At 34.0% G+C, this 13162-nt stretch overlaps 1 protein-coding gene across 2 annotated transcripts in view; it reads right to left on the bottom strand.

The window, feature by feature from the left end:
* SLAIN2 (SLAIN motif family member 2) overlaps positions 1 to 13162 on the bottom strand; it is a 71556-nt gene that overhangs the window by 42734 nt on the left and 15660 nt on the right. The gene's annotated exons all lie outside the window — the stretch shown is intronic.

The following is a 13162-nucleotide window of genomic DNA, read 5'->3' as shown; positions in this document are numbered from 1 at the left end:
CTTTCTACCACAAACCACACAAAAATCTACCATTAGCAATTCATTTCCTTTAGTTAAGCAGTACCCATACTGTAGCTCTCTTTTCAAACAGTATTTTAAAGGAAAGCAACACTCCAGGTCCTTAATATGAATAGATTTATGAAATTACATCAATCAAAGGAAAGAAGGGACAGTTCATAAATAAATTCCTGGGTAAGGTATGTAAAAAGAAAAAGAGCAGAAGAGAAGGATGGGGTGTACTTAAATTTCCTACTTCACAATTTTTCCTTAAATTAGTCCCTTTTATGTCAATTGGCATTAATTTATTTCAAATGTGACTCTATAATGTGAAGTAACTTGAATTCTAACCACAGTGGTTTTTAACTTAAAGCATTTTTTATGTACAATTAAATAAACAAAATTATGCTTTGATATATCTACATACTTAAATGTCTCAATAAAGCAAGAAGTTAATAACTTCACATTTTACATTAATCAAGTTAGGACAATAAAATGAAGTGTACTCTGGAATAAACATATCTCTACAGTACTGATATTGACAAAAACTTTACAAAGGCAACAGGTATATTTACTATCTCTTTGCCCTTCTCCCCTATCTGTAACTTAAGTCTGTCACTCATACCAATTATTTAACTCTGATCAAGATCATCAATACTAATCAGGGAAAATGATCATTCTCTAGTCAACAATCCATATTCATCTGGACAAAAATAATGAGACAGAATCCCGATTTATGAAATAATTTATTAACTCAAAATGAAAATGAAACCAATGGATTTCATTCTATTATTCCCAACTCAAATACTGCAAATGTCTCATCGTAAATCACTGCCTCAGCATCCCGGCCTTCACTGTATAAGATCATACACTGATATTCTACGTTAGCAGTATTTAGCAAGTAAAGTCTACAGATGAATGACAAACATTCATAAAACCACTTTACAGTATTATCCCTATTCTTAACTTCTCCCTGAACTAGCTGGTTTCACACAATTTACCCATGGGACTCACATGTACTTATTAGTATGTTCCTCTACTATTAGTTATAAAACTCATTTTAAAAAGTGCAAGCAACATGAGTAAGCCTCAAAAAACATGCTCAGTGAAAAGAAGCCAGACACAAAAAAACACATTTTATATGATTCCATTTACACAAATGTCTACAAAAGGGCACGGAGCAGATAGTAGGTTAGTTATTGCTTAGGAGTGAAGGTAGGAATGGGCATGAGGTTTCTTCTTAGGGTGATATAAATGTTCTAAAAATTACATAGTAATGATAATTGTGGTAAGTGTCTTGGCTATAAATATACTAAATTCATTGAATTACACAATGACTTTTTGGTACACAGGTATGGGTAATAGCATGTAGATTATATCTTGTTAAAGCTACTTATAGAAAAGTTGTAAGGTACTTTTAGCACCTCTAAAAAGACAGACACTACTATAAACTAATTAAACTGAACATCAATAATTTAAAATCAATTGAACTAAAATACCATCATCTCTCCTATATCCCATAGTAGCTTTCCTGTTTTTGTCAATGGCACTATAATTCTTTCTGTTAAAAAAGTTAAAAACTTAAGAGTAATTCTGGATTCCTCCATCTTTTTTATTTCCTACCCTCACTGAAAAACTCTGAAAACAAGTCCTGCTGATCCTACCTACATGTATAAACTACCTCCTCCGCGCGCCCCCCCTCAATGTTCCTAGTATTGTATTTACTCCCCTCACTAGCAATAGAGAATGCTCCTTCCTTCCATAAAGTTGGTGGCAACTCTTCCATTCCCAGAGCGATGAAAGGCGAGACTGGTTCAATAATCCCCGGGATACGTCAACTATCTTCTATCACTCTAGCTTCTCATTTCAGTGCCCTATCACTGCCCTCAAGTAAAGCTGGAGAGTTTTGGCCCATCTGGTATTGGCACAAAATTTTGTTTCAGTCAGAGAACCTTTGGTTGTGCTTTCAAAGTACTTCTAAACCTGCCAGAGGACACATGAGCCAGGTTGTAGCATGCAAGACCAAGGTGTTTCAGCCCCTGAATTTTAACGAGAAAATCCCCAATAAAAATATTTGCTATAAATATACATATCACTCCCCCTGCTTTTTTCTCACAAACACAAAAATTCTTCAAAATAAGCATTTTGGCCATGGCCAGGTGGCTCAGTTGCTTGAAGCACCATTCCGGTACCGTGAAAGGATATGGGCTGGCTCCCTGGTCAGGGCGTGTACATGAGGTAACTGACAGATCTTTCTCTCCCTACCCTACCCCTAAAATCAATCATATCCTCAGGTAAGGATTTTTTTAAAAATAACCATTTTGCCAGTATAAACCTTTTTTTTCATCTGATGCTTTTGAATTTCTTAAATAATATATGGTTTAATTAAGAGGGACTTATTTCTAATGGGCACAGCCAATTTATTGATGGCCAGTGCAACTTGCAACAGGTTGAGATGTATCAAGTTTTTAACTTGACAAAAAAAACTTGAAACTTATTACTTCACTACCCTATTTCTGCTAAAATTAAGTCATAAAGGCCCAGTAGGGAGTTGAGCCTCCACCCCTACCTGGCATCGAGGAGGCAAAAGGAGGCAATGGAGAGTGGGCTACCTCCTCTCCCTTTCCCCCACCCCCAGTGTGTCAGTGGGACCCAGTAGGGAGCCGATCTGACACCCCTGCCATCCTGAGGTGGCAGGAGGAGGTGTGAGCCACTGCTCCATCACTGAGGTGGTATCAGCAGTGCCTAGCAGGGAGCAGAACACACACCCATCCAGGCCCACACACTACACACAAATAAGGTGACTGACTGAGTAATGAGAAAGAGATATAATTATGAGTGTCACAACATAACACCCGGAATGTTCAGAATATGAAATGAAAATCACTCATTATACTAAGAATACAGTTAAATGAGGGACAAAGAGCAGAAACAATTGAGTCAAGCTGAAAACAGTAAAAAATAATGAATGCATGCATGAATGAATATGGCAGACATAAATGCAACCATAGCAAAACAATCACCAGAGCGCTGGAGTTTAAAGTAAGGAGTATTATTAGAGACAAAGTGAAGCATATCAATAAATCAGGAAGATATAACAATTAAGTATAAAATACCTAATAACAGTAGTAAAATTGAAAGGAAAAAGAGACAATTCAGAATTTTGTTTGAAATTTTCAATAGCCCCCTCTCAACTGAAAAAAGAACTGGAGAATCAGTAAGTCTATAGAAGACTTGAACATCATCATCAATCAACTTTACTTAACCAACACTTATGGGGTACTCTAACCAAAGATAACAGAATATACATTCTTTTTACGTGCAAGTGGAACACTCTTCAAGACATAACACCATCTAGACCATAAAATAGTTTTTCTGAATTTGTAAGAATTAGAATTCATTAATGTTTGTTCTCTGACCACTAAAATTTAATGGAAAGAAACCAACAACAAAAAGAAATTTCATAAATCCCAAATATTTGGAAACTAAACAACATTCTCATAAATAGCCATGGGTCAAGGAACATATCACAAGGGAAATCAGAAACTATCTTGACCTAAGAACAAAACTAACATACTGATAAATACGTGATGAGGCTAAGGAGGCACTCAGAGGAAAATTTGTAATTTTAAACACATATCAGGAAAGAAAAGAAGTCTCAAATCCACAATCTAAGCATTAAAAAATAAGAGCAAATTAAGCCCAAGACAGTAAGAAGGAAATTATAAATATTAGCAGAAATTAATGAAATAGAAAAACAATACAAGGAAAAAACCCACCAAAGTTTGCTTTTTGAAATGATCAAAAGATTAACAAATCTTTAGATTTACCTAAAAACATGAGAGAAAACATGAATTACCAAAATCAGAAATAATAATCAGAGTGAACACTGCTACAAACACTACCAATATCAAAAAGATTTTATTACAAGGGAATAACACTATAAGGAATTATTATGAACAACTTTATGCCAACAAAACACCAAAGTTAGATAGGTTAGATAAATTTCCAGAAAGATACAAGTTACCAAATGGAACTCAAAAATAAATAGAGAGAATCTGAAGATACTTATAAAAGGAAATTAAATTAGTAATTAAGAAATTTTCCTGGGGGGGAGCCCAGGCCCAGATGCCTTCACTTATTAATTTTATCAATACTAAGGAAAAAATAATGCCAATCCTACACAAATATGTTAAAAAAATAAATCTAATGGTTAAATATTGAATGCTCTTCCTAAGACTGGGAATAACATTAAGAATATACACTCTCATTCCTATTCAGTGCTGTACTGGAGTGTCTAGCCAGTGCAATAAGGCAAGAAAAAAAATTAAAGGCATCCTTAATGGAAAGAAAGAAGTAAAATTGTCTTTATTCACAGAAAACATAATCCTGTATACAGAAAATCCTCTGTAGGAACCTGCCCCCCCCAAAACAAACTCAAATAAATGTGTTTAGCAAAGTTACAGGATGTAAGAACAGGCAAAACAAATCCATTGTATTTCTATATATTATGGATGAAGAATTTGAATTTGAAATAAATACAGCAATTTCATTCAGAACGCTTATCAAAAAGAAAATAGGAATGCACTTAACAAATGAAGTGCAAGAGTTGTACTCTGAAAATGATAAAACACTGCTGAGAGAAATTACAGACAACAAATAAATGGAGATGTACCATGTTCATAGATCTGAAGACTCAGTTTTGTTAGGTTCTCAGTCCTTCCAAATTGATTTATCTACAGAATCAACATGATCTCCAAAAAAAAATTATATATATATATAGATATCTATATATATCTATAGATATCTATCTATACATATAGATAGATAGATAGATAGATATCTATATATATCAGCAGGCATTTTCATAGAAGTTGACATGGTAAGCCTAAACCCTATACAAAAATGTAAAGGGCAAAGAATGGCTAAAACAATGTTGAAAAAAAAATCATTTTTTTTAAATTAAATAATTTTTGGTCTTGTTTTTTTCATTCCATTCTATACACTGTAACCAAATTGGTTTTTAAAATACAAATCTGCCTTTGTAACACTCCCTTGCTGAAAATTCTGTGCCAGTTCCTTTTTTCCCTTAGGATAGAGTCTTTAAAAAGGCTCCCACAGCCCTTACACACAAGCAATGAAAAAACTGTTTCAGTATTTTTTTTAAAAAACTTTATTTCACACCCCTTTTCACCAACCAGATCTAAATAGCAGCCATATGGTACTAATTTGATTTCAGGAAAGAGCTTTTACTTCAGGGTCATTTGTACATGCTGTTCCCCTTGCCTGAAACAAATTAAATTCTACCTCTTGCTTACCTCGTCCTCCCCGTCCAACTTCAGCCAGCCCATTTCTACTTCTGACTGAGTCTTACATGTCACTTATTCAGGAAACCTTCCTTGAACATCTTTGCGGCCACTTAGATATGCCCTATCAAAAAGGAGATTCCATCTCCCTCATTTAATTTAAGAGACTTAATTTATACTTTCATATTTCTGTGTGAATTTTTTGCATGGGTATTTATAAGTAGAAAAGAGACATTTAAATGTGTTAGAGGTGATAAAAATGCTACAATATGGATGAATCTCAAAAACATTATGCTAAGTAAAAGAAACCAGCCACAAAAGACCACACACACTGAATAAATCCACTTGTATGCAACGTCTAGAACAGGCACACCTATGAGACAGAAAGTACAACAGATCGGTGGTTGCCTAAGGATGGGAGAGAGGGTGGAGAAGAGGGATGGGAACTGACTGCCAAAGGGTACAAAGTTTCTTTTGGAGATGTTGAGAATATTCTAAAACAGGATTATGGTGATGGTTGTACTATTCTATAAATATAATAAAAATCACTGAGTAATAAAAATCTCAGTGTACTTTAAACAGGTGAATTTTTTGATATGTATTTATATTTCAATAAAGCGATTTAAATTAGCTTTTCAGGATACCACATTTCATCTCAGAACAGCAATTTTCAACCCTTATCACCTCACTGCACATGTAAACTAATTACTAAAATTCTGTGGTACACACAAAATATTTTTTTTGCCAATCTGACCAAAGAAAAAAAGGTATAATTTTGATTCATTCACACGGGATGGCTATTGTGGTGTTGGCTGTTGTCTTTTTTTTATTTGACAATCTAAGGGAAAAGAGGTCAGTGCCTCTGACTAAACAGATAGATAATGCAGGTTTTAAAAATTCCTGTGGCACACAGGTTGAAAACCACTGCCTTGGAACCATCACTACAAAGAAATTCAGTACCATTAAATGTAACTTATGTATTGTTAAATACTTAGACAACTAGTAGAAATGTAATTAAGAACATGAATATTATAAAACTTATAATAAAAATCATATTTGACCCATAAGTCACATATTTATATTGTATACTGGTGATAAAAACAACTAAGAATATAACTTCATTATTTTTTTTAAAAGTATAACAATGTTTAATGATACAGAAATGTATAAATGTATGGTGTGATAATAACCTCTTTCCTCCTACCAACTCTACCCTCTGAAGTTACAGTTTGGAGTACGTCTCTGCTGACTTCTCTATGCATACACACATAGTAGATGCAATTCAATAATGGAGATGCGAAGGGAGACTAGAGTTACTTTGGTGAATTTAGGGTAACCATAGCAATCACTTTTCATATTGTAGTCAAGTGAAGCTAAGGACAACAAAAAATATAAGTTTTCTTACGGTAAATATAAAAGTTATATTAAAAAGTTTATTGAAATAAATTTCCTTAGATTGGTGTACAATTTTTTATGGGTAAAGTAAAATCAGATTTTAATACCTCAAAATCACCCTTCTCTATTTACTGAGTACGCATATTCAAGGCAAAAGAACAGAGCCTCTGCCTCATAAAGTTCGACGTGTAATCCCTGCCATTTAGAGATGATCAAATGCACCTGGATGAACACTGAATAAACTGCAATGATTATAATGTTTAAAAATACATATGAAGAAAGATAAAACCTACCAAAGTAAGATCAATGTGGCCTTTTTGAGATGTGGAAAAAAAAACCTACCAAAGTAAGATCAATGTGGCCTTTTTGAGATTGTAATTTTGTTTCCATTTTTATAACTATGTTTATTAAACACTTTCATTAATAGAGTATCTCTGGTTTTACCCACAATTAAATATAATTTAATAATTTAAACTATTAAGATACATTGCTTAATAATGATTTAACAAGTTTTCTCAGCCAATGTGGCAATAATAATAATAAATGTTATTATTATTTATATTTTAACAAGTGCTTATTAAATGCCAGACATGGTTTCAGTATTTTAAATATACTAACTCTTTCAACCTTCGCAACAAATCAACCTATGAGAGAGGTACTATTACAATGTACTATTTACAGATGAGGTCACTGAGACACAGTGAGATAAATGTCTTGTCCAAGGTAGTATAGCTGCTAAAAGGCAAAAAAAGAATTGCTGCAGAACCTGTGCTCTTAACTATTACTGCCTAATACCATTTTTAAAGAGAATGCAAAAGATCCTTGATATTTCAAGTTAAAGACTTCAATATAGTAACCATTCTAATAGCCTCTTGCTCTTCCCTGCTCTCCTTTCCTAAGCCATACCAACCATAGAATGCAAGTTACAATCAATCCCATTATTCTAACACAAAAATCACAATTCAATTGAAGAAAAATATCTTAGGTTTATATATATATGTATATATAATGTGTGTATGTATATATAAAGTCTTTTTGATGGATCATAATGGCATTTATTATTGTATTTGGTCCACTAGCTGACTTAAAGGCATGTAATGCTGTATTTATATGAAGAAATATAAAATACCCTTCTGGTTTTTAGGGGACTATCATCAGTGTTACCAATAATAACAGAAACTATTAGTAAGGCAAATTCATTTGTTGAGTCTTAGAGCATAACAGTTTACAAGCACTGAAGCAGCATCAGCTGCAGGGTAGGATAGATACAGAAACAGCAGGTGTGACGGCAGAACACAACATGGTAAACCAAAAAGCAGGGCAGAGAAAGCAGAGCAGACAGAAGAAAAGCTATGAAGTACTTAACAAAACCCAAACTTTTAGACAATGACACTCTATGCTTTCATTTTCGTATCATGACTCTCTTGATTCTCATTCCAGTATGGCATAGGTTTTTTAATTTTAAGAAAATCAAAACAATTTTGATGTTTCCTGAGATGTCACAGAACTGCGGGTGAAAAGTACTTCTTTAAAAAGACAAACTTCTAGCGTTGAGGCCTAGCCATATACTGCTGGCAAACAATAGTTATGGTGAGACCAACCGAAGAGGGCAACAATCGGAAACTGAGTTGCTTCTTTTTTGAGACTGCTAGTCTCAAACTACACCAGACTCTGCAAATTGTTGTGGTATCCGCAATGCAAGAGACAGTGTTCATGTATATTAAGTAATACACATCTTTCGAGCCATAATCACGTACAAAGATAGCAACCATTACTGATAGCAGAATTTTTTAGTCAACGCAAAACATACATGGGTATATGCATATTCAACAAATATACACACGGATATGTTACATATGTAAAGACGTGTGTGTGTAATCCACACTGATTATTTTACAGCTTGTTAGTAACTAACTCCTTTATCTCAGAAATGCATTAAACAGGATCTTATTCTGTAGAAGCCATGGTTAAAAGTTGTAACTTTTAGTATATAACATATCCTTCAAATCCCAGATAATAATAATGCATACTATAATGACTTGTCAACTAAAGTTAGTTTTTAAAAATTGATATATATTTTTAATTGTTGAGAAGGTTTCTGCAAAAGTATTATCCAAGAAGATATGAGCATAAAGTTAGAATCCACAAAACATTGGTAACAGAGGTTTATTAATACAATCTTTTATCCACTATGTGAAAATATGGACCAAATAATAGGAGGAAATCTAAATACATACACTTAGATACAAATATATTTAAACATATATATTTAAATGTAAGTATTTAACCTCAACAATAGGTTAGCCTAGAACATTAGGTAACTAAAGTGTTAAAGATAATCTGGCATTATCCTACCCACTAGACTCTACCCACTAGAAGCCAATAGAGGGAGATAGCTGACATACTCAAAAAGTTTGTCTTTTATTTTTCGGAAACAACAACAACAACAACAACAACAACAACAACAACAATGTAACAGACTTTTTGGCCAACCCATTAGGTATTTAATAAATGTTTGTTAAAACATTACTCCTAGGGTGACCATTCATCCCAGTTTGCCCAGGAAGTCCTAATTTAATCCTGCTGTTTTCCCTATTTGTTTTACTATTGTTTTTCCTAAAACTACTTCAGTTTTTCCTAATTTTCAAAACATTACTATTTTATGACTTAGAAATATATATGGAGCAAAATTACTTGAATATGATATTTATTCCTTTAATACAGCACTAAGTAATTCTCATTAAGTTGGACACCACACTATAAGCATTTTTTAAGGCAATAGTTGGGGTGATTTAGCCCCAGGAAACATCTAGCAATGTATGGAGACATTTTTGTTTGGCCAGGGATATGGCTAGACATCCTACAATGGATAGGACAGCCCCCATGACAAATAATTATCTGACCCAAAATGTCAATATCTTCATCTAAAAAAGTTAGTAAGATCAAAGTAATACTTCTAAAATATCAATGTTTTCTAAGAGGAACTAAACAAATCTTATCTTTATCATTTAGCTTGATATGATGTTTTCACACAATCAATTATAAGCCGTTGGAATGGAGTGGAAAGAATATCACTATGGACTCAATACTTTGGTTTGAATTCCAGTTTTGCCATGTGCTTCAGGGCACAAAATGTTCATAAAGCTCAGGAATTCAATTTTCTAGCCCATACAGGTAACTGCCTTCTGTTCCCAACTACATACCCTACATACTATTCCCACACTAACCTTTCCAAAACATCGTTTTGTTAAGAATATCGAACACTCAAAAAAATCTCCTGGATTTCACAGGTCATCCACAGTATGGTTTTCAATGCAATGATGCAACTTTATTTCTCACTTGTTCCCCAGCAAACTTCACTTAAATATCTTCACAGTCTTTCTTTTTACCCTACTCAAATTCAGCTTTTCCTAAACTTTTTGATTCTGACAGAAGAGCAAGAAATACCCTTCCATCCGTACCTAAATCTTTAGTCCCAACTCTCACATTCAGGTCCATATATCTATGACCTCTCATTGTTGGTTTCAAAGAGAACTGAATTCTGTGTTCATTCTGTCTCCAATCTAAACTTGAGGAAGCTTCAAGGCTTATTATCAATCTCTACTCAGCCATTTAAACAAATATATATGTAGCAGCAACCACTGGCCAGACATGGTGCTAGACAGGAATTCAGAGATGCATTCAGGCAAAACTAGATGATTATACCTCACATAGCGCTGGTCGTTAGCTTCTTCATAGGCTACCAAGGAGTACTACCATCAAGACCTACAGTACCTGCTCATCAAGTTCCAAGCCTCTAGATTCATGTTTCTAGGATTCATAAGGTATTTTTTTGTTGTTGTTGGGGGAAGGGAGGGAGAGGGAGGAGAGAAACATCGATGTGAAAGAGAAACAGCAATCAGAAGCCTCTTGTACACTCCCTGACCAGGGATGGATTATTCAACCTAAGCATATGCCCTGACCAAGAATCAAACTTGCAACCCTTCCACCTATGAGATGACATTCCAAACCAACTGAGCTACACTGGCCAGGGCAGATTAATAAGATTTTTAAAATTTTGTTTCTTAACCCTCTCCAGATCAGCCCTAGCTAGGAACAACCAATGGCAAATAAAAATTTCACTATGACAAATCATGGCAAGACCAATTATCTCCCTCTTACAGGGGTAAATAGTGGGTCTGCTCACAAGATAGTCACATCCTAAAATTACTAAATTACAGTATTCTTTTTATATCTACTAAATAGTTATTAAGACACACAATCTGAGCTCATTATAACAATAAACTACAGTACTAATTAGGCATGAAATGCATACTTAAAAACTGTTTCACTAACTGGATAGCATTTATTAAATTCCATTCTTCAAGCTTATCAGACTCACGGGTCACTTAGACACTTGGCCTGGCCAACCCCTGCTTCTTATTCACACCTTTCAAACAAAACAACCGTAGTTGTGTGCTTTTTTTTTTTTACTGTCTCAAGGGAGCTAAGAAGCTTCTGAACAAAGTAACGGGGAGGGGCTTCCTTATAGTAAACTATAGAAGTGGGATAGTTTAAGTCATCTCATGAATTCTAAACCTCTTAATTTTTAACTAGATGCTACCTTATCTTTCCAAATATTTTCACAAATTTCATGTCAGATATTATGATATTGCATTATCTTGCTTCTATTATACAATCACTTTTTCTTCTCTTCCCTACAGTTCTTTAACATCTTTAAGAAATTTCCATTTTTTTCCCCAGAATTTGAGCCTTTTCTCAGATCAAAGCAACTCTATGGTTTGCATTTTTTGAACCACACCTAATTGAAAGATCTAGTTTAAAAGACTTCCTTTTAAATAAGCTAGTTTGTTCCAAAAGATGTCCATTTCCTCCATAATTTAGATTTCCAAATGAAAGATCCCAGAGGATGTGATTCTGAATAAATGGAACTGGCAAAATAAGAATTTATATTACTGAAAGTCTTAAAATCTACATGCTTTTACAAGTTCATTACTATAATAAAATCCATTAGTGTAACTCAATTAATTTGAATTAAGACACCACTTAATTCTATTAATTATCTCCTTTTACAAAATTAAACTAATTTAGAGTATAGGTATATTCCTAGCAGAGGGGCAAAGAGGGGCAAGGAGGCAGGATCTGGGTGCGTGGAGGGAGAAGGGAAGAAGCCCTTTTGAGGTACCAGGGCATCAGCAACAGTTTCCCTGGGTAGTCTGGAATACGCAGTTGCACACAGGGTAGCCTCCAAAGATGGGACTGAGGAGAGGTGCCACATCAGTGACCCAGAAGGCTCATAGGATGTGCGCTACACAGCTTTGAAGCTCCTTATCTGACATTCCTGGAAAATAAAGAAGTTTTAGGGTTCTGCCTGCAAAAATGAGCTACATACTTTATTTAGGTAAATGTGATAAACTCATTAATATTTACGCTTGTGAAATTTCATTTTTAAAATACAAAGTTAAAAATGATAGATCATAAGATCACATACACTAGCTGACTTGCACTCCAGTTCTACCAAAAACTCATGTCTAAATTTCTTCACCTTACTACCACTGAAGTAGCAAGGAAAACATCAACAGTTTTTTAATGTCTCATATTACAGTAAGATCCCCGTCTATCTGAACACAGGGGAACAAAACTGACTTGAATCTTATCAACAGAATATTTTAAACAACGAAAGTAATTTGTGTTCACAACAGAAAATTTAGAAGTCACCAAAAATATGAAGAAGTTTAAAACAAGGTACATATACTATCCTACCAAAGAGAGACATCACTATTTTGATTAATTTTAAAACTGATTTTTAAAATCAGACACTGTATCTACACAGCATTTTCTTTCTTAATTCATCATGGGAGAGTACATATTCAATACTGCCACTATGATGAATATGTGTGAGGTTCCTCAACTGTAACTGGCAGAAGGGTAATGTAAATCATACAAGAAATTTGGTCTCATTACAGTTTCATATCATTTCAACCTAACAGTATTGATAATCAGATTTATTAAATTTAATGTAACTAAACCTTACTACACACAAGATACTGTGAGCCTGTTTAGAAACATAAAAATGAGTATGATACTGTCCCTCTGCTTAAATTGCTCACAATTTACACAGACCAAAGTACAAGGTCGTCGTGTTACAGAACTCTAAAAAAGGATATATAAACAGTGACAGGTAACACTGAAGAGGAAGTAAACCAAGTGGGGAATTTAGAATTTCACAAAAGACAGAAAAAAAGGTGCTTTATGCAGAAGGAATATCAAAAGCTAATAGACTACGAATATTCATGAAGTTCTCTGGTAACAGCAAATAAATCTAGGAAAAAGGTGAATTGGGAAAGAACTGACTGCTAAGGACCTTAAATATCTTGCTAACTCATTTTTATTGTCTAGACATAAAAATGACTTTTTCAAACTCAAGAGAAAGAAAATCTGCCATTACTGAGGATATTCAGAGA

This window comes from Phyllostomus hastatus, unplaced genomic scaffold (genome assembly GCF_019186645.2).
Source record: "Phyllostomus hastatus isolate PE091 unplaced genomic scaffold, TTU_PhHast_1.1 phas_contig_196, whole genome shotgun sequence".
Classification (NCBI taxonomy): Eukaryota; Metazoa; Chordata; class Mammalia; order Chiroptera; family Phyllostomidae; genus Phyllostomus; species Phyllostomus hastatus.
This window is presented reverse-complemented; position numbering and strand designations above follow the sequence as displayed.